The sequence below is a fragment of the Globicephala melas genome, chromosome 14, assembly GCF_963455315.2.
Source record: "Globicephala melas chromosome 14, mGloMel1.2, whole genome shotgun sequence".
Lineage (NCBI taxonomy): Eukaryota > Metazoa > Chordata > Mammalia > Artiodactyla > Delphinidae > Globicephala > Globicephala melas.
In genome coordinates this window covers 74,452,794-74,475,416 of record NC_083327.1, presented here as the reverse complement: position 1 = coordinate 74,475,416, position 22,623 = coordinate 74,452,794, and the positions used below count along the sequence as shown (strand labels likewise).

Here is a 22,623-nt window from a genome sequence, read left to right as displayed (position 1 = left end):
GTCACGGAGCAATCATCACTCTTAGCCCTTTTGTCCCTCTGGCTTCATTGCTCTCAAAGGTCCCTCAGCGGGGGCCTCTACCATTAATCCCCTGAAAAGCAGATAATGTCTATTTGGTAAATGGTTGGAGAATCTGTCACATATTTTGCTAAACCGTGCCTTTAAAAGGTAAAACCAAAAAGGGATCAGACTCTAGCTTTCTGTTTGGTTGTTTGTTTTGCATATACCCATGGCCACACAAGGTACAACCCACCTTTGTGTATAATGCAAAAGTTATTACAGAAGTTAATAGCAACTAATTTCTCTTTATTACTTTGCGGTAGAATCAAGAAAGTTCAGAGAGATTCAGATTGGTGCATAAGCTAAAGGGCCACACTTCCATGACATTTGGGTGCATGTCACAGTGCCCAGTACATCTGAGCAGTTGAGACCCCTACTGGGACTTCACGTCCTGTTGTTCAAAATTTCCCTTCCTGCTCCAATTTGATAAACCAACAGTTACAAAAGCATGGTTTCCCAGTGACTATGGCGCTGTGCACTGCCCTGTTGAACACCCACATTCCTTGATTTACCTTAAAAATCTGCATGTAGCGTTTATTACTAACAAAACCAAAATGAGGAATTTAGGCTGGAGGTGGGAAGGTTGAGCTGTTCATTTAATTAGAAACACTTACCCTTCCTTTTTAAAGCAACCTCCTGAGAAAAGCAGCAGAGTTTTGATTTAGCAAGAGAAAATAATAGTCAAGCAGTATCGACAAATTAATTATTTAAACATATTCCATTCCAAGTAATTTCTTACTTCCTGGAGGTTTTTGTCAGTTGTTTTTGTTTTAATGACAAAATAACACTTGCTCATTTTAAAAACTTCAAACAATACAGAAGTGTATAAAATAAAAAGTATAATGTAAAAAGTGAAAGTCTTTTCTCACTTTCCCTCATCTCACTGCCCAGAGGTTATCACTCTATAATTAAGCAAATATCTAAACATATATACATAAATGTTACATATAGAGTTGCTTACTCAAAAAATAGGGTTTATTCAACATTTGCACTGTAACTTGTTTTTTCTCACTTTACAATACAGTATGGACTTTCTTCCTGTCATTCCATGTTTCTTCCAAAAGAATGCAATTTTATTTTTTGATCAGTGGTGAAATAGCAACCAAAGGTGTAACTACATGAACATGGACAGCTAGGCTGCCACAAGAAATTCCAGCTTTAGTTCTTGTGCAGGACTAAAATTTCAACAGGTTATACTGGGAAAAGTGGAAACTTTAGAACAAAGCTGAGTGAACAGTATTTCCTAGGCTGTGGACAAACGTGGGGGATTTCATTACTTCCAAATGCCCAATTTTTCTACTAAGAGAGGATAAACGCTTTCAATTACGTGAATTCCCATCAGGCAGACAACAATAGCATGGACATGATTCTATAGCTCTTGAGGAATAAAAAGTATATCACAGACGGAGAATGGGACAAAGAGAAACAGCTCTGCCTCCGTAATAAGGTAGAGAGTGAGGATCGTTATCCGCAAAATACTCCTGAGGCACATTAACTGAAAATTTTAAGCAAATAAGTGGTACACTATTTCTCAGTGATTTACAAGACTTCTGTAGAAAATTCTAGTATAATCCATGCTGCTGGTGCATATCTGACGTCTCTAACTGATTCAGGTGCTTTCTTTGTATTTCTTCTTCTTTTTTTTTTTTTTTTTTGCCCTTCAAACTTTTCCCTCTCTGATCTGAACACTTTCACTTTCTTCTCTTTTTGCTCAGAAACAACTGAAATAGGCAACCTAATCATCTTCAGATCTAATTTGGGGTGCAGAGAGACTTCTAGACTCTTCACCTCTCTAACCTTTTTTTGCCTCCCATTATGACAGAATCTTTGTGAAAAAAATAGACTCAATCTGATTTATAATAGCAAAATTATATACATAACTAATCGATGATATCAAAAACAGTCTGATGCAAGAGGGAGGAGATATGGGGATATATGTATATGTATAGCTGATTCACTTTGTTATAAAGCAGAAACTAACATGCCATTGTAAAGCAATTATATTCCAATAAAGATGTTAAAAAAAAGTCTGAGATTATTATGTGTTGGTTTAATTCTTTGCTTTGTACATATTAATCACGTACCCCATCACCTCTTGGAAAGAATTGGTCAATTTTAAGATTCCTCTTCAGATAGTTTAATTTTAACCTTTTTCACTTATATTTATCAATTATATTTGATTATTTATATTAAATTAAATATTACAGGTAAATTATATATTAGTTACAGTTATATATCAATTATATTTAATAACTGGACTGTTATAAAACAGTCAAAATTATGCCTGTCTTTGTTACTGATAATTAAAATTTTAATGCTGCATAATAAATATTTCTAGAGTGTTTTACCCTAATTTAATAAATATTTATAATGAAGTCTCTTCCAAACAAAATAAAGAGTTTTTTTCCATTTCAACTGCATTAACACTCTCAGTTCAGCTCTTAGAAACGTGTAGCAAGTGTTGTGTAATATTTTCTGACTTACAAATGAAAAGTTCAGAGCACATAATGTTGAAGTGATTTGTCCTGGATCTACTAGAATGTCACCACATAAGTTAGATTCACAAATCATCAGAATTGGTTTTTGAGGCAAAGAATTTCCATCTTAACTCACCTATCTTTCCCCTATCCTTGTACCCTTCTATTTTATCCAAGTTAATACAACCTGACTTATATACCAACTATCTTCAGTGTTTTTCTTTAAAACTTTTCCATAGACCATCATGCCATTATATCTTATCAAGATCTTACTTTCCTATCATTAAAAGCAGTCTTAAAAGCTCATTTTCTCTGAAGCTTATTGATTGATGGGAATGTAGACATAAATAGCCAACTCTTGATTTGACATCTTCATGTGGACATTTTATAAGAACCTTGTTATGGACTGAATGTTGTGTTCCCTGAAAGTTCATATTTTGAAGTCCTACCTGGCAATGTGATGACATTTGGAAGTGGAGTCTTTGGCAAGTAATAAGGATGAGGTCATAAGGGTGGTGTCCTCATAAAGGGATCAGTGTCCTTAGAAGAAGAGGAAGCACACAAAGAAAAGGCCACATAAGGACAAAGAGAGATGGTGGCCATCAGCAAGCCAAGAAGAGGGCTTCACCAAGAACCAAATATGCCAGAACCTTGATCTTGGACTTCCTGGCCTCCAGAACCATCCAAAAAATATCTGTTGTTTAAGCCACCCAGTCTATGGTACTTTGCTATAGGCACCTGAGATGACAGAGGCAAACCTCAAACTTGGTTGTTGTCCCAGACTGAATACCTAATCTACCCTCTGCCTGTCTCAAACTATTTTCCCTTCAGTGTTCTCTATATTACTATGCGCCTCCCCCCACATTCCATTACTTTCAACCTAGAGATGCACTGTCCATTCAATCAATCACCAAGCCTGTCAATTATAGATCCTAAATGCTCCCTGTCATTCTGTTACTCACAATTTCAACTGCCATTATGGCAACCCATAGGAGAAATAAAGATGGTATCTATGCAACAGTGTATGTTAAGAACTATATATTGATGGGGCTATTATTAGTACAAGTGCTGCTAAATGAATTAACCTGTTGGCTTACGCTGTTTGGAATTGTCCATTTAAATGTTGGGGAAAATCTACCCCAAACTAAGAGTTTAAGTCTGGGTAATTTATGCCGAGCTGTTCCTTCTGATAGCAATTAGCCAGAGTTGAACCACTTCTTGGCAAAACATCTAGTCAAGAAAAATAAATTTGTGACACCAGTACCAAAAAAGTGGGCTTGTCTTCTATTTCCTTTAACAAGATGGAATGTGTTATTCGCATGGCAGTTATACTAAGTGCTCGAGTATAAACTTAAGAAGTCAGTACAATCCTATCTGATACCACTGAAAACATGGACTTATTGGTCTACTAGATTATAAGCTTTGCAATATCAAAGACCTTGACTTGTTGTCCATTGCATCATTAGCAGTTAACACCAGGCATAGCATGTAATTACATCTCAGTAAATATTTTCTGAAAGCATGCATAGCTCTGTTGTCTCTTCATTTTATGGTTATATTGTGAGGCAAAATCCAAAGGATCAATAACAGTTCTAAATCAAGGCAACAGTTTGAATCACAATTATTTCTAGCTATGAAATTAAATGCTACTGAAAAAACTCAATGGCATTGAGAATGGATTTAAGTTTTCTGGACAAATTTTTCAAGTTGATAAATTTCACGTAACATGGCAAGTAGGGATTAATGTGTCCAAAACTTACGTTTTCTTCGCAGTAGAAACTGCTGGTGCCAACCCCAAATCCATTTCCTTCAGTTTAATGGAACCCCAATTTAAATCGTGCACCCCCCAACTTCACCAACAATCCCAGCTTCAGAGGGAGATTCCAATTAATCCAAGGTAGTCCACTGGTTAAGGGGTGAGTACACCACTTAAATTGACGGGAAACAACTAACATTCCATGCTTTTAGGAAGAGTTTTTCTCTGTCCCCTTATTGATGTGAACAAGAAAACATTACTCCACAGGCGGTTGACATCAATTTTTTGACAGTACGGTGACCCAGTCTCAGGGTGAAGTGGACGGATGGGAAATGACAGAGCAGAAGTTGTAAAGGACCTGAGACTCTGATGACATGATTAAGCCAGTGACCCAACCAACTGTGGATTCCACCACTCATGTGGAATCTGTTACGTGAGATAAATTTTCTAATTGTGTAAACCAGTTTGAATTTTCTGCTAAAATACCTCCTAACTGATATTTCCCTTATAAAAGATAGTTTTTTGAGAAAAGAACTGATACAGGTTTTTGGAGGAATGCTCAAAATACTAATCAGTCTTTAATGTTACTGAGGGAAGGATTTACCATTTAAAGATAAACTTGATCTTGCTTTTTATTTATACTGAGAAAACTATCCCTGTAAGAGTAGTAGAGAAAGTAGATATTGAAAGAATGAACATGTACTCATTTTTTTCCTTATTCAACAAATATTTATTCAACCAGTTCCTGTTTATGTACCTTATAAACTATTTCATTTGATACCCACAAAAACTCTATGAAGTAAATACCATTAACCATGTTTTAGAAAAGGAAACTAAACTTATAGAGGTTAAACAACTTGACTTAATATCATGGAATCCCTAGGAACCAGGACCAGATCCTGCAACCATCTAACTTCAAAACCCAACTACTCCCCGCAGCCCTACATTGCCCTCCATAATTAGGTTTGGCAAAAATTGGGTCTAATACCAAATTTGGAAAGCTGATAGTAAAAATGGTATATATCCATTTATACAGTGTGTGTACACCACTGTAAACTGGTAAAGACATTTTGGAAATAATAAATGGTAAGAGTATACACACGTGTGCGTGCACACACACATACACATCTATATCTATCTAATGTATCCATGTATATTCTTAGATATAGCTATCTTATTCCTGGGAATTTGTCCTCAGAAAATAGTTCAGTAGAAGGGAAAAGTATGTAGATGCTTTTGGGAGGAGCAGTTATTATCTCTTAAATTGGAGGAAAATTTTCAAATTCTAAAATTAATAAAATAGTTGAAAAACTTCTGGGGCGAAATGTTATAATAAGCTATTATGCATATATAGCAAGTAATTATTAACACTGTAGAAACATTGGAAAGGTTTTTAATACCATTGTAAGTCAAAGAGCATAACGCAAATCATATGTCTTCTATTTTAAAATAAAACGTAAATGCACGTGTACAGACCAGAGTGGAATCCACACCAAAAAAAAAAAAAAAAATTAAAATAGATCATGATTAACATGGTGGGATTTTGCACGGGTTTAAATTCTTTTGTGCTGTTTAGAGCTAAACTTCTTTTATTTATATGTGATCTACTATTACAAATAGATTTTAAACAATTTGGGAGTCAAACCATTTTCTGGAAACTTAAAGTTGCTGGTAACTAGCTGATCATACTTTAGCTTGGAAACATAATTGGCTCTCATCCAAGGGATCTCCAGTGGGCTATAGAGTCCACTCATTCATCATCAATAGAAATTTACATCTTTTAAGTTCTCTAGAAATAGCAACAACTGAGAAAAAGTACACTAAAACAGTGCTCAGCATTGCACCTGAGAGATGAGCCCAAAACCTTTCACTGGCATTTATTTTAAGACATGTTTTGAATAGACAGATTATTTATACAAAGATCTAACCTCTATAAGGATGGGGTAGCTTCAAATGGATTTTATATGCTGTGGAGCTGTGACAAATATATGAGGGTTTTTTGGTTTGGGATGTCTCTTTTCCTACCAGTGTACAGTACCTGATTTCTAAGGCAAATGACAATCAGACAGGTTTCAACAAATCTAGCATCTGAAGACATCAGAATGATCATTTTAAATTATAGGATCTTTAACTTCCTCATTGCCATAACCTCACTGGTGTGTCTGTGTGTGTGTAAATACAGTGGGCACACACATGCAGTCAGAGTCAAGACCAGGGATACTGAAGATCAGAATACATTTAATAGTAAATCATCACTTCTAAAGGGTGTAAAATGACTGTAATGGTTGCTCCTCAGTAAGAAATGAAACTAAATATTTCCTTAGATTCCCAGAGGCTGCCATTCAATACTATAAGCTTTTGTTAGTAAACAAATTTGATCAGATCTTTTCTTCTGGGGTTCAAGAAGCCATGCTTGGAGAGATGCCTTGTGAAAATAAACTTGCAAGACCAGATTTTCCAATGAAGTCTTGGCAAAACTATTGACAATTGAGACATTCAAATCTACCCAAACATGTAAGTGGATAACAAGATAATAAAATGTTCCAGAATCTGCAGGATTGGGATGCCAATTAATAGTTGTATCCATACATTAAAGCACACTAATGTACTCTTCTTAGGAAAAATGGATCAAAAGACGGAGAACTATGTTCTTTCCACATGGCTCAGAATCTCCTAGACTTATACTCTGATGTTAACTATAATACAAGTGATCAACCCAGCCTGTCACTACCTAAGGTTCTTTGATAAATAGAAAAGCACAAGGCAAACAAAAGTTTGGACCATCCTCCTTGGTTTTATAAGAGTCAGGCTGGGACGGAGTCAAGATGGCAGTGTGAGAAGACGCGGAGTTAGCATCTCCCTACAGCTAGGGCGCCTGCTGGGCACTGGTGAAGGACTCTGACACCCAAGGAGACGGGAGGAACCCCAAAGTGAACCAGTGGCTTGCGAGATTTCGGTTCATGAGACCAGGGTTGGGCCGAAGCTCCTTCAGTGGGAGCTCCGAGTCCGAACCACTGGACTGACAGAGAACCTCAGACCCCAGGGAACATTCATCGGAGTGAGGTCTCACGGAGTTACTTATCTCAGCACCAAGACCCAGCTCTACCCAGCAGCCTACAAATCCCAGTGTTGAAAGCCTCAGGCCAAACAACCAATAAGACAGGAACACAATCCCACTCATAAAAACTTAAAAACAAAAAAATGAGATGGCAAAAAAATATGTCACAGATGAAGGAGCAAGGTAAAAACTTACAAGACTAAATAAGTGAAGAGGAAATATGCAATCTACCTGAAAAAGAATTCAGAGTAATGATAGTAAAGATGATCCAGAATCTCGGAAATAGAATGGAGGCATGGATTGAGAAAATACAAGAAATTTTTAACAAAGATTTAGAAGAACTAAAGAACAAACAAACAGAGATGAACAACATAATAACTGAAATGAAAACTACACTAGAAGGAATCAATAACAGAATAACTGAGGTAGAAGAACAAATAAGTGAGCTGGAAGACAAAATGGTGGAAATAACTGCTGAGGAGCAGAAAAAAGAAAAAAAATGAAAAGAATTGAAGACAACCTCAGAGACTTCTGGGACTACACTAAACACACCAACATTTGAATTAGAGGGGTCCCAGATAAAGAAGAGAAAAAGAAAGGGTCTGAGAAAATATTTGAAGAGATTATAGTTGAAAACTTCTCTAACATGGGAAAGGAAATAGTCACCCAAGTCCAGGAAGCACAGAGAGTCCCATAGAGGATAAACTCTAGGAAAAACACACCAAGACACATATTAATCAAACGAACAAAAACTAAATTCAAAGAAAAAATATTAAAAGCAGCAAGGGAAAAACAAAAAATAACATACAAAGGAATCCCCATAAGGTTATCACCTGATATTTCAGCGGAAACTGCAGGCAAGAAGGGAGTGGCAGCAAATACTTAAAGTGATGAAAGAGAAAAACCTACAACCAAGACTACTCTACACAGCAAGGATCTCATTCAGATTCAATGGAGAAGTCAAAAGCTTTTCAGACAAGCAAAAGCTAAGAGAATTCAGCACCACCAACAAATGCTAAAGAAACTTCTCTAAGCAGGAAACACAAGACAAGGAAAAGACCCACAAAAACAAACCCAAAATAATTAAGAAAATGGTAATAGGAACATACATATTGCTAATTACATTAAATGTGAATGGATTAAATGCTCCAACCAAAAGACACAGACTGACTGAATGGATACAAAAACAAGACCCATATATATGCTGTTTACAAGAGAGCCACTTCAGACCTAGGGACACATACAGACTGAAAGTGAAGGGATGGAAAAACATATTCCATGCAAATGGAAATCAAAACAAAGCTGGAGTAGCAATACTCATATCAGATAAAATAGACTTTAAAATAAAGAATGTTATAAGAGACAAGAAAGAACACTACATAATGATCAAGGGATCAATCCAAGAAGAAGATATAACAATTGTAAATATTTATGCACCCAAGATTGGAGCACCTCAATACAGAAGTCAAATACTAACAACCATGAAAGGAGAAATCGACAGTAACACAATAATAGTAGGGGACTTTAACACCCCACTTACAGCAATGGACAGATCATCCAAACAGAAAATAAATAAGGAAACACAGGCTTTAAATGACACAATAGACCAGATAGATCTAATTGATATTTATAGAACATTCCACCCAAAAGTGGCATAATACACTTTCTTCTCAAGTGGACATGGAACATTCTCCAGGATAGATCACATCTTGGGTCACAAATCAAGCCTCAAAAAAATTACGAAAATTTAAATTGTATCAAGCATCTTTTCAGACCACAATGCTATGAGATTGGAAATCAATTCCAGGAAAAAAAAACTGTAAAAAACAGAAATACATGGAGGCTAAACAGTGTACTACTAAATAACCAAGAGATCACTGAAGAAATCAAAGAAGAAATTAAAAAATACACAGAAACACATGACAACAAAACACGTCGACTCAAAACCTATAGGACACAGCAAAAGCAGTTCTAAAAGAGAAGTTTATAGCAATACAATCTCACCTCAAGAAAAAAAAACATCTCAAAGAAACAATCTAACCCTACACTTAAAACAACTAGAGAAAGAAGAACAAAGAAAACCCAAAATCAGGAGAAGGAAAGAAATCATAAAGATCAGAGCAGAAATAAATGAAATAGAAATGAAGAAAACAATAGCAAAAAATCAATAAAACTAAAAGCTTGTTCTTTGAAAAGATAAAGAAAATTGATAAACCCTTAGCCAGACTCATCAAGAAAAAAAGGGAGAGGACGCAAATCAAAAAAATTAGAAAAAAGGAGAAATCACAACTGACACTGCAGAAATACAAAGGATTATAAGAGACTACTACAAACAACTATATGCCAATAAAATGGACACCCACGAAGAAATGGACAAATTCAAAAAAAAAAAAAAAAAAGAAATGGACAAATTCTTGGAAAGGTACAATTTCCCAAAACTGAAGCAGGAAGAATTAGAAAATATAAACAGATGTATCACAAGTAATGAAGTTTAAACTGTGATTAAAAATCTTCCAGCAAACAAAAGTCCAGGACCAGATGGCTTCACAGGTGAATTCTGTCAAACATTTAGAGAAGAACTAACACCAACCTTTCTCAAACTCTTCCAAAAATTTGCAGAGGGAGAAACACTCCCAAATTCATGCTGTGAAGCCACCATCACCCTGATACCAAAACCAGAAAAAGATATCACTAAAAAAGAAAATTACAGACCAATATCCCTGATGAATATAGATGCAAAAATCCTCAACAAAATACTAGCAAACAGAATCCAACAACACATTAAAAGGAGCATACACCATGATCAAGTGGGATTTATCCCAGGAATGCAAGATGCTTCAATATACGCACATCAATCAATGTGATACACCACATTAACAAATTAAGGAATAAAAACCATATGATTATCTCAATATAAGCAGAAAAAGCTTTTGACAAAATTCAACACATTTATGATTAAAAACTCTCCAGAAAATGGCATAGAGTGAACATACCTCAACATAATAAAGGCTATACATGACAAACTCACAACAAGCATCATTCTCAATGGTGAAAAACTGAAAGCAGATCCACTAAGATCAGGAACAAGACAAGGATATCCACTCCTGCCACTCTTATTCAACGTAGTTTTGGAAGTCCTAGCCACAGAAATAAAAGGAATACAAATTGGAAAAGAAGAAGTAAAACTGTCACTGTTTGCCAATGACATGATAGTATACATATAAATTCCTAAAGATGCCACCAGAAAACTACTAGAACTAATCAATGAATTTGGTAAGGTTGCAGGACACAAAATTAATGCACAGAAATCTCTGGCATTCAGATACACCAACAACGAAAAATCAGAAAGAGAAATTAAGAAAACACTCCCATTTACCATTGCAACAAAAGGAATAAAATACCTAGGAATAAACCTGCCTAAGGAAGCCAGAGACTTGTACTCAGAAAACAATAAAACACTGATGAAAGACACCGAAGATGACATTAACAGATGGAGAAATATACCATGTTCTTGGATTGGAAGAATCAATATTGTGAAAATGACTATACTACCCAAAGCAATCTACAGATTCAATACAATCCCTATCAAACTACCAATGGCATTCTTCACAGAATTAGAACAAAAAATTTTACAACTCGTATGGAAACACAAAAGACCCTGAATAGCCAAAGCAATCTTGAGAAAGAAAAATGGAGTTGGAGGAATCAGGCTCCCCAACTTCAAACTATACCACAAAGCTACAGTAATCAAGACAGTATGGTACTGGCACAAAAACAGAAATATAGATCAATGGTACAGTATAGAATGCCCAGAGATAAACCCATGCACATATGGGCACCTAATTTACGACAAAGGAGGCAAGAACATAAAATGGAGAAAAGACAGCCTCTTCAATAAGTGTTGTTGGGAAAACTGGACAGCTACATGTAAAAGAATAAAATTAGAACACTCCCTAACACCATACACAAAAATAAACTCAGAATGGATTAAAGACCTAAATGTAAGACCAGACACTGTAAAAGTCTTAGAAGAAAACATAGGAAAAACACTCTATGACATAAATCACAGCAAGATCTTTTTTGACCCACCTCCTAGAGAAAAAGAAATTTAAAAAAAAATAAACAAATGGGACTTAATTAAACTTAAAAGCTTTTGCACAGCAAAGGAAACTATAAACAAGACAAAAAGACAACTCTCAAAATGGGAGAAAATATTTGCAAATGAAACAATGGACAAAAGATTAATTTCCAAAATATACAAGCAGCTCATGGATCTCAATATCAGAAAAACAAACAATCCAGTTAAAAAATGGGTGGAAGACCTAAATAGATATTTCACCAAGGAAGGCATACAGATGGCCAAGATGCACATGACAAGATGCTCAACATCACTAAATATTAGAGAAATGCAAATCAAAACTACAACGAGGTAACACCTCACACTGGTCAGAATGGCCATTATCCAAAAATCTAGAAACAATAAATGCTGGAAAGGGTGTGGTGAAAAGGGAACCCTCCTGCACTGTTGATGGGAATGTAAATTGATACAACCACTGTGGAAAACAGTATGGAGGTTGCTTAAAAAACTAAAAATAGAACTACCATATGACCCAGCAATCCCACTACTGGGCACATACCCTGAGAAAACCATAATTCAAAAAGAGACATGTACCACAATGTTCATTGCAGCACTATTAACAATAGCCAGGACATGGAACCAACCAAAATGTCCATCGACAGATGAATGGATAAAGAAGATGTGGTGGGCTTCCCTGGTGGCACAGTGGTTGAGAGTCCGCCTGCCGATGCAGGGGACACGGGTTCATGCCCTGGTCTGGGAAGATCCCACATGCTGCGGAGCGGCTAGGCCCATGAGCCATGGCCGCTGAGCCTGTGCGTCCGGAGCCTGTGCTCCGCAACGGGAGAGGCCACAACAGTGCAAGGCCCGCGTACTCCAAACAACAACAACAACAACGAAAAAGATGTGGCACATATATACAATGGAATATTACTCAGCCATAAAAAGAAATGAAATTGAGCTATTTGTAGTGAGGCGGATGGACATAGAGTCTGTCATACAGAGTGAAGTAAGTCAGAAAGAGAAAACAAATACCATACGCTAATGCATATACATGGAATCTTAAAAAAACAATGGTACTGATGAACCTAGTTGCAGGGCAGGAATAAAGAGGTAGACATAGAAAATGGACTTGAGGACATGGGGTGGGACGGTGAAGCTGGGGCAAAGTGAGAGTAGCATTGACATATATACACTACCGAATGTAACATAGTTGACTGGTGGGAAGCAGCGGCATAGCACAGGGAGATCAGCTTGGTGCTTTGTTATGACTTAGAGGGGTGGGATAGGGAGGGTGGGAGGGAGGCTCAGGAGGGAGGGGATGTGGGGACATGTATATGCATATGGCTGATTCTCTTTGTTGTGCAACAGAAACTAACACAGTATCGTGAAGCAATTATACTCCAATAAAGATCTATTTAAAAAAAAAAAGAGGCTTAACAATATTTTTATTTTGAAATAATTTCAGATTTTAAATGAAATTTTGCAAAAATAGTACAAAATATTCCCACATATGTTTTACCTATATTCCCCAAATGTTAACAATTTATCACACTTACTTTTTCATTCTATCATTCTTACTATCATTCTATCTATCTACTTATCTACCTATTTATTCTTTTTTCCTGAGACATTTGAGGGTAAGTTGCCAACATCAGGATGTACGTCCTCAAAACAGGTTATTTTATTTTACTTAACCACAGTACTCTGATCAAAATCAGTAAGTTCATACGGATACGATACTGTTGTCTAACCTATAGACCTTATTCAGATTTTATCAATTGTTTTACAAATGCCCACTTTCTCATTCAATATCCAATGCAAAATCACCCTTGCATTAGTTGTCATGTGTCTTTAGCCTCTTTTAATCTGGAACAGTTCACGATCTTGACAATTTTGAAGAGTTCCAGCCAGCTACTTTGTAGACTATCTCTCAATCTGGGTTTTTCTTTTTTTGTTTTGTTTTGTTTTAATATTGTTTATTAGCACAGTAACAAATGCAGACTTCAGTAGTCCTCAACATAGAACCAATCCACTGAACAACTCCTATTCCATGCCTTACAGTTAACAGCTTAAGGTATTTTACTACAGGTTTTCACAAGTTCTGATGCAAACCTCTATCTTTTCATAAGAAAGTAGATTGGCATATAAAATAAAATACATAACTACTCATTTCCTATACGGTGTCATATAGCCATGTGTCCATTTTATATATATGAGATGACAGTCTCTAAAAGCTGTTAAATATCAATGTTCCCTTCCAAGAAGGGAAAACAAATTCCAATTTTTTTAAACAAAAAACTGTATATAGTCTTGCAAGGACTTGACATAAATGGCCACGTGTGTAACCTGTACAAATTAAGCTGTTTCAAGTTACAGACTACAAGCAACTGAACCCAAATGTCTATTCTTCTCTGTATTGCATTTCAGCTAATATTGCAGAACTAATGACAGTTTTAAACGTTGCTATTGCCAATTCTGTCTATTGTAGCAAGATACCTTAAGTTACAACAAAATCTTAGGAAATAAGACTGAATAATATCTGTTATAGAAATACCCTACTCTTTATCAACTCCCACCCTCCCCTACCCCATCAAAATCATAAGCAGCTCTCTCTGTGACAGACAAATAATGTAAAGAATTGTGAAAATCCATTTTATGTAGCGTACCCCTTGGTCCACTGTCTGGCCATTCTGTCGTGTTCTGCTCTGTTGGTCATATACTGAGTGGCAATACTTCCCACCAAGGGGTCGGCAGGATTACAGTCTGTAAGAAGTGAGCAGATAGAAAGAAGGACTTTAGATATGGTTAGTGCTGGACTCCAGTTATCTTTCAATATGTCCAAGCAAATAACTTCTTGACTTAATACTACAAGTGATAGATTCTTGTCCGAAATGCAATCTTTGGAGGCTTGAAGGGATATTCTGGGGTAAAAGTGATATCAAGGAAGAATACACCACCCTCATACACGGACCCTGGAGGCCGTAGGATGGTTGATCTCCATTCCTAGCTGTTATCGCCTTTGGGACCAGCACTGCAGTTGGGTGGAGGGTCTAAAGTGATGTCCGCCAGCTGCTTCTGAATCCTCTTGGCGCTCGTGGAGAGGGGTTTGGAGTTTTTGCTCATGCTGACCTTACTCTCCTTCTTCTTGGGGGTGTTTGTTTCTCGGTTTGCTGGTTGGAGGACGAAAATGGGGAGGAGCTGGTTCTGGCCCTCAAATTTTCATCCGCAGAGTGACCCCACCCCCACCCCCACCCAGCAAACAGCCCCTCTCTTCGTGTCTGGCTGCTTCGCTGCGGCTGAGCCTGGCCACTCGAGTCTCTCTCTCGCTGGGAGAGAAGTGGAAGTGCAGCAACAGCAACTACTAAACAGGCAGTGGCTTCCCCCAGCCACACACGGGGGCACACCCCGCTCCTCCCCCCCCGCCCCTCCCACACCGGCCCCGTCCCACCCACGCGGGCTCCCCGCCTCCTGGACACCTCCAGGGAGAGGGGCGCGAGCAGCGCTCGGGGGACCCCGGGAAGCCCGGCCCCCTCCGGACCCGGGACGCTGGGCCCAGGGGGCGAGGGCTGTGAATTTTCTCTCAAGAGGTCTGGGGACCGCCCTGGGTTTTTCTGATGTTTCCTTTGACTAAATTCAGGTTACGCATTTTGGGTGGGAATCACAGAAATGTTCCTGCTTTGTGCGTCACCTGTGCCAGTTTGTCTCATTACTGATGACATCACCTTTGATTACTTGGATAAGGTGCTGTCTGGCTAGATCTCTTCCTCTCCATAAAGTTAGTATTTTCCCTTCCCAATTAAAAAGTATCTGTGTGGCAGTACTACAAAGCTATAAAGAATATTCTGTTTCTCATCATATTTTTCCTTCTTAGTTTTAGCATCCATTGATAATTCTTGCTTGAAACAATTATTGCTCCATGCTCTCCACATCCTACCTCCTTCCTGCACACACAGCTGAAATACAGTTCCTAGCCCTCTTCCTCAGAGGGACAATACAACTTGTTCTAGCCCATAAACTCTGACTGCAGGTGGTGTATGTCCCTTCCTGGTTTGGCCCCCAAATGTCTCATATTATCCTACAAGGTCTTTGTCAGTCGATCGCATGCATAAGATCTAGTAAAGGACTCCAAGAAGTCTTTGGTAATTGTGGAGCCACTAGAACCTGAAATCTAAGCCATTAAGGGAGTCCTGTGAGCTTGGAAGGGGGAAATGTGTTTTCATGAATTTTAACTGGACCTTAGCATTCCCTGTATTTACGAATGTAGTCAGTGGTTACAACAGTGTTAGCAAAATGTGCCTTTGTCTCCCATAGAAATCACAGATACTTCATATCACATTACACTTGATGCAGATATCTTGAAATATATTTACCTGGCACTATTTTTTAATTAACTTTGAATTTTGGTTACTAGCTCTTTTTTTTTTCTCTTCCACATTTACAAACACTATTCTTAGAGGAGGCCCATAGGCATCACCAGACTGCTAAAGGGCTCCAAGACATAAAATAGGGTAAGTTGGATGGAGCTGATCCCTGAGTCCCCACTTGGTGGGGAGCCATCAGGAAAGCAGGTGGGGAGTATTTGCACTAGAATTTGTGTGTGAGAGAGAAATAAGCCACTGAGATTTATGATGTTATTTGTTCAGCAATTATCCTGTTCAGACTAACAGAAAGAATGAAGTCACAAATTTGGAAATTAACATTCATGGGAAGATAGTTGAAGCCATGGGATCGGACGTGATAATTGAAGAAGGAGAAAGAAAAAGAAGCCAAGTGCTGAACTTTGGGTAAATATTACATTTTGAAAAAGAAAACAAAAAAAACTGTTAAGGCAGCAGACAGAATAGAAGAAATGCAATAGCAGAAAGACAACCAGAAATATATGGGGCAAGAAATTACAGAAATGACACCATGTTTTAATTCCTCAGATGTCTTCATATAGAAAGTCCTTATATGTGGTCTCTGCTAAAAAGATAAGAAACGAAAACATTTGGGGTAGGTTTTCTGAAATATACCTAGAAATTTGCTAAATGACAGGTATAGTACTTCTCCAAGTCTAGTTTCTTTAGCTATAAGAAAATTGCTCTTCAGATTAGAAGAGGTAATAAAAGCAAAAACATGCAAAAGAAGCTTGTATAGCTTCTGACGTGTATCTGTCCTATATAAAATTGTCTCTTTCTCTCCTCAAACCTTCTCCTCTACCATTTCACAGACTATCCCAGAATTTAAGAAGTAAAGAGTACATTAAGAAAACTAAACATTCTGAGTCAAAAGCATTGGTATTAGACTTATTATACTAGTTACACTATGAATATTCTACCTATAAAACTAAAATAAGCAAAATCATGATTAGAATTCAGCCAGCACCTTGAGATTCTATTTGGGAGACAGACTGAGTGATAATTACAGAAAAGAGAGGCTGTGATTTTAAAATGCCACCCAAAGAGTATCAAGAAAACACACCACAATTTGATGGGGTTTTGTACCAGGGGGTCCTCACGAGCTACACAAAAATGCACATAGGGGTACTGGCACAAAAACAGAAATATAGATCAATGGAACAGGATAGAAAGCCCAGAGATAAACCCACGCACATATGGTCACCTTATCTTTGATAAAGGAGGCAAGAATATACAGTGGAGAAAAGACAGTCTCTTCAATAAGAAGCGCTGGGAAAACTGTACAGCTACATGTAAAAGAATGAAATTAGAGCACTCCCTAACACCATACACAAAAATAAACTCAAAATGGATTAAAGACCTAAATATAAGGCCAGACACTATAAAACTCTTAGAGGAAAACATAGGCAGACCACTCTATGACATAAATCACAGCAAGATCCTTTTTGACCCACCTCCTAGGGAAATGGAAATAAAAACAAAAATAAACAAATGGGACCTAATGAAACTTAAAACCTTTTGCACAGCAAAGGAAACCATAAACAAGACAAAAAGACAACCCTGAAAATGGAGAAAATATTTGCAAATGAAGCAACTGACAAAGGATTAATCTCCAAAATATACAAGCAGCTCATGCAGCTCCATATCAAAAAAACAAACGACCCAATCCAAAAATGGGCAGAAGACCTAAATAGACATTTCTCCAAAGAAGATATACAGATGGGCAACAAACACATGAAAGAATGCTCAACACCATTAATCATTGGAGAAATGCAAATCAAAACTACAATGAGATATCATCTCACACCGGTCAGAATGGCCATCATCAAAAAATCTAGAAAAAATAAATGCTGGAGAGGATGTCGAGAAAAGGGAACACTCTTGCACTGCTGGTGGGAATGTAAATTGATGCAGCCACTATGGAGAACAGTGTGGAGGTTCCTTAAAAAACTACAAATAGAACTACCATACAACACAGCAATCCCACTACTGGGCATATACCCTGAGAAAACCATAATTCAAAAAGAGTCATGTACCAAAATGTTCATTGCAGCTCTATTTACAATAGCCAGGAGATGGAAGCAACCTAAGTGTCCATCATCAGATGAACGGATAAAGAAGATGTGGCACATACATACAATGGAATATTACTCAGCCATAAAACGAAACGAAATTGAGTTACTTGTAGTGAGGTGGATGGACCTAGAGTCTGTCATACAGAGCGAAGTAAGTCAGAAAGAGAAAAACAAATACCGTATGCTAACACATATATATATGGAATCTAAAAAAAAATGGTTCTAAAAAATGGCAAGATAGGAATAAGGACGCAGACGTAGAGAATGGACTTAAGGACACGGGGAGGGGGAAGGGGAAGCTGGGACGAAGTGAGAGAGTGGCATGGACATATATACACTACCGAATGTAAAACAGATAGCTAGTGGGATGCAGCCTCATAGCACAGGGAAATAAGCTCAGTGCTTTGTGACCACCTAGAGGGGTGGGATAGGGAGGGTGGGATGGAGATGCAAGAGGGAGGAGATACGGGGATATATGTATACGTATAGCTGATTCACTTTGTTATAAAGCAGAAACTAACACACCATTGTAAAGCAATTATACTCCAATAAAGATGTTTAAAAAAAAATGCACATCGGTCCTTAGAAACTCAACTTGAATCCCTCCAATGCTGGTACCCCTCTTATCTCATGTTCTTTTATCACAAACACAAAATGAAGGGGAGGGGAGTGATGCTAAAATGTTAATCCATGAACTATAAACACATATATATAACTTTAGCTACATGTTATTTGTTCAGGGTGTTTTTGTTGGTTTTTTTTTTTTTTTTTTTTTTTTTTTGCGGTACGCGGGCCTCTCACTGTTGTGGCATCTCTCGTTGCGGAGCACAGGCTCTGGACGCGCAGGCTCAGCCGCCATGGCTCACGGGTCCAGCTGCTCCACAGCATGTGAAATCTTCCTGGACCGGGGCACGAACCCGTGTCCCCTGTATCGGCAGGCGGACTCTCAACCACTGCACCACCAGGGAAGCCCTGTTCAGTTGTTTTAATAATGGATGTGGATGTCTTACATAGAAAAGAAATATGAAACTGTAGGCATTCTAAAACATTCACTTACAAAGTTGCCTGGAAAATGAAAAAAACAGATAACATTGCCACAGTCTTTAAAACAAAATCTACCTCTCATCTGCTTAGAAAAGTTTTATTAAGCAGCACTTGGAATCACCATTTCCAAAATATGGATTTGAGCAAATGAAAGCGTTTTGATAGGAGTCCTTTAATTGCATCTCTTTCTTCTCTCACCTTAGAGCTGCTTTTCTTTTACCCCAAATTGAGGAATGTGCAATTTTCTAGAGGCTGAGACTGTTTCCATAATCAGCAGCCATCTATACAGAATGACAGTAGAACTGAAAAGATTCTAACCTATGCCACCAAAAAATTTTCCAAAGAATTGACTCTATGAAAAACGCCAGAATCTGAGTGACAAGTCCTAGCAACTCCTCCCTCTTACAGTTTCAGGAAGAAAGTGCTGCCATCTACAGGACGTATATGGAACTAATGCCTACAAAAAAAGATGGAGAGTCTTTTGGCTTTTATAGTTGTAAACAGCTAAAGAGAAAAAACCAAAAAAAAGCACGACAAAGGAGAGTAATAAAATGTGCCCGCTTCCAAATTCATTTACTAAATATATTCTACTTCTCTGTTTTCTAATCTTCAGCCACTAACCATATGTGGCTAATAAGCCCTTGAAATGTGGCTAATGTGACTGAGGAATGAAGTTTTTTTTTTAATTTCATTTAATTAACTCAATTGACTTCAAATTTAAAACTGACACTCAATTCAGTCATTGGAAAACTTTTAAGTATGTTTGTGACAAGTTGGGTATATGAATTTACTTTTTCAACTGTAAGTTTTATGATATCTACATATAGATAAAATATGCCTGATGAAAGCTGTGCTGTAAGTGAAAAATACACACAAAATTTTGAAGACTTAGTCCAAAGCCAAGGAATGTAATATATCTCATTAATAATTTTTATATTGATAACATTTTGAAATTATGATATGTTGGATAAAATGTGTCAAGGTTAATTTCACTGGCTTCCTTTTACTTTTTAATTTGATGACTAGAAAATTTTAAGTGACACATGTGACTCACATTATACTTCTATTGCACAGCACTGTTCCGATTTAAAGGCCCAAAAGAAAAGAGGTAAATGTGTTCAGTGTCTTACAGAATTGCATGAAGTGCTATATGATAAAATGTTCTTAGGTTCTGAGTGTTTAATTGCTATCTGGCCCCAAGATTAATAAAAAGCATGCAGTAGACACTGATATTTGTATGGATTAATAGAACACAACTTTTAGAGGAAATTATCTAACATCACTTTCAATAACCCTCATTGTGACTGATAAATATCTAAAAATGGTAGAAATTTTAGATCTTGATGAATGTAATTGTAACTATTGATAACCATCTATATCATGGCGAACGAACTGATGACAGAAACCACACATTTTAAAAGAAATTCCAATAAGTTTGTCCTCTGTTCCATTTCTTCCATCAGTTTCCAGCGTTCTATCTCCAGACTATGCATTTCAAGGACTCCACCCCAGTGATCTCCCACTGCCCTTCACTCTCCCAAGTGCAGGGCACAGACTCTTCTCCGTGGTCCCTGCCTTTGTCCTTAGCTAGAAAGCAGTCCTCCATAGCATAACCATATCCTTCATGGAGGGTGTCTTCTTCCAAGCCACAAAAATCATACCTCCCCTTTCTTTCTCCTCCATAACCCATCTTTAACATATTCTTCTGTTACTTAGAAAACAAAACCAAACAAACAAAAGACAGGCAGATGATTCAGCTGGCAGATACCCACACAAAGATAGGGAGCTCGATGTTCCTGATGTGGCGAGACTGTCCCATTTTAACCTTCAAAGTCTCACCTTGCCGCAGACCAGAACGTATGGTCACCCTACTTGAAAGTCTCACCTTGCCGGAGACCAGGACTGTTGGTCACCCTACTTGCCAATCTGACCTGTTGACAGCAAAGCAAGAGAGAGGCGAACGTCATAGTTTATGCTCCAGCAACACCCCACTGCCTGTGTTTCCTGCAGTTTCTAGCCTCTTTCCTTTACTGGTAAACACAGCCACCTTTCTCCTTACCGCTTCCTTAACTGGCCTGATTTATGTTAATCTTTCAGGCATCATTTCCCTTCCAAATTCTTTACTCATTCCCCCAGGCTGAGGTCAGTTGTTAACACTGTATTTTAATCCTCTGTCCATCGCCCAAGACCCCCATCGGCTGTGAGTTCCTTGAAGTCAAAACCGGAGATGACATCCATTTTTGTCTTCTCATCACCTGGTAGCCGAATTTGTGAGTGAATGAAGGTTGGTGTGTCTTAGAAAGGCATCTGAGCTTCGGGTAATTTCATGTTTTTATTTTTCTTTTAAAATTTATTGGAGTGTAGTTGATCTACAAGGTTGTGTTAGTTTCAGGTACCCAGCAAAGTGAATCAGTTATACCTATACATATATCCACTTTTTTTCAGATTCTTTTCCTATATAGGCCATTAGAGTATGAAGTAGAGTTCCCTGTGCTATATAGTAGGTCCTTATTAGTTATCTATTTAATATATAACTTATTAGTTATCTATTGAATAATATAGTGTGTATGTGGCAATCCAATCTTCCAATTCATCCCTCCCCCCGCTTACCCCCTGGTAACCATGAGTTTGTTTTCTAGATCTGTAACTCTAATTCTGTTTTGTAGATAAGTTCATTTGTCAGACAGAGAAAGACAAATACGATATGATATCGCTTATATGTGGAAGCTTTGGGTAATTTCTTTGGCCTTCTTCAAGCTAATTCACTCCTCTTCTGCCATAACAACAAACTGTTTTCAAGACTGGATGCCCATGTCTTTCTCTGCCTTGGAGAATCTTAATCAGTTCTTAGCTCCTCCAACACAGTAGATAATACTATCCTGTCACTAGCCCCTGACTGGCACCATCCCCACTGCCCTTGAGAATGAATGAAGGACAGTGGGAAATTGCTGGGGGTAGGGTCCTTGAAATATATAGTCTGGAGATAGAATGCTGGAAATTGATGGAAGAAATGAAACAGAGGACAAACTTATTGGAAGAAAAGAAACACACGCACACACAAAAGCACACACACACCAAAAAGCAACAGGAACAACAACCACACACACAAAAATGAAACTTGTTTTTGTTTTCAACACTGACTAGTAATTTTTGCTCTTGGGTGTTGGAATTGCTCAATACGCATATTTCTTTCTGTTGTGGGAGGAGAGGGAATATGTTTATGCCACTGAAGAATGTAGCAAGGTGGAGAGAATGTGTAGAAATAATGGAAGACGTGTACCTAAAGATTTCTGCATATGGAAAAGTGACTCTGAGTGGTTCTCAGAGTGCTGGAAACTAAGGGAGATGCAAAAGAATATCAGACACAGCCCTACTTTTCCAGGAGCTACAGAGGTTATTATTTGGAACTTATATAAATATGTTTTATAAGTATTATGTAACACTTAAGGAAATAAACTGCTTTTAGAAATACACAGAAAAATCTAAACACATGTTGAACATTTTAACATATTAACATACATATTTGTTATGTATTTTAAACTTATCCATTTTAATATAGTAAAATAAAATTTACATATCTTTTATATAATAACATTTTGAAATATATTCAAATATATTTTAAAATATGTTTTCAGATACTAGATATTAGTGGTCATTTTTGAGTGCTAATTATGT

At 37.5% G+C, this 22,623-nt stretch overlaps 1 pseudogene; it reads right to left on the bottom strand.

Moving 5' to 3' along the window:
• Nucleotides 1-14,085: 14,085 nt before the first annotated feature.
• Nucleotides 14,086-22,623, bottom strand: part of LOC115851169 (uncharacterized) — a 103,813-nt pseudogene continuing 95,275 nt past the window's right edge.